Source organism: Austrofundulus limnaeus, unplaced genomic scaffold (assembly GCF_001266775.1).
Source record: "Austrofundulus limnaeus strain Quisiro unplaced genomic scaffold, Austrofundulus_limnaeus-1.0 Scaffold67, whole genome shotgun sequence".
NCBI classification, from domain to species: domain Eukaryota; kingdom Metazoa; phylum Chordata; class Actinopteri; order Cyprinodontiformes; family Rivulidae; genus Austrofundulus; species Austrofundulus limnaeus.
In genome coordinates this window covers 1,011,148-1,012,412 of record NW_013952469.1, presented here as the reverse complement: position 1 = coordinate 1,012,412, position 1,265 = coordinate 1,011,148, and positions in this window count along the sequence as shown.

Here is a 1,265-nt window from a genome sequence, read left to right as displayed (position 1 = left end):
CGTACGCACAACTTAAGAACAAATCTGTGCGTACGAACGGTTCTTGCATGAGGCCCAATGCTTCTTGGCAATAAATCTTATACCGAGCACCTGATTGGCAACACCTGGGGTTAGCAGAAGCTCTAAACAAGAGTTGATAACAGTAAAATTGATAGATTAGATTTGGCAAGTTTTTCAAAAGTTCAACCCACATACTAGTGCTGTGTATAGTGGTTAATTCTCTAAATCCGATTTTGATTCATAAGGTTCTGACTCGATCACGGTTCGATTTGATTTGAATAATGAAAATAGTTCAGCTGGTGTTGCAAAATACAAATACACTTAATTTTTTTCTTCACCATAAGCAACAAGTTTTAAGGGCAAACTTGTGAATTGGAGTTTAATCTGGAAACAAAACTGTCAAGTTTCAAAGGTTTTAAATTAAAAAGGAATTACGGGTGACAGTGTTGTTGGATACATTAATTTTTAAGAAATCAAGAATAATTTATTTGATGAATAAGAAGTGATGGAATAAGGTCCCAGGAGAAGAGTTGGGCTAATATAAATATACTTCTGCTCATCCCTTTGACTGTATGAAAATTATTTGTAATGTTTGTTACCTTCTGTTATGTTCAGTAAAACTTATTAAAACAAAGAAAAAAAGGATGCATCCAAAACATTCCATCACTGAATTTCATTAAGATTTTCTTAAAGTTTAAAAATAATAATATTTGTAACAAAACTAAACGATTTTGTTAGAAATTTATCTTTCACACATTCATATGTGGGGACAGTTTGTCAGATGTTTACATACATGTTTTGGTTCGAGCACCTGAACTCAAAGCCTGCTTTTTCTGTCACTGCGTACGATTGTAAATCTTTAAAAACAAAAGCCGCCATGACCTCTGTTTCAGCCTGTGGAGAGTCAACTGGTGGTTTGTGTGAGTGATTCCTTTGTTTCTTTTGCTTTGCCTCAGACAACTTGTTGTCAGAAGCTAACGTTAGCGCTGAACGTCAACAAGATGTAAACATACGGCAAGCCAGGAGTGACACAAAATATAGATACACACTTCAGCTTCATCACACAAAAGGCGCCATGGGGAAAATGTACCTCATTCCCTGTGAATTTAAATTAAATCAATCCAAGAATGATAAATTGATTTTACCCAGACCCACTACATAAATCAGCTCTACTGTTAATCCCACAAATGCTGAGGTACACTTCGCTGCAGCATGCAGAACGGGGCGGTGACAGACCTTTCCGTCAGTCCCATAGCTTACATGGA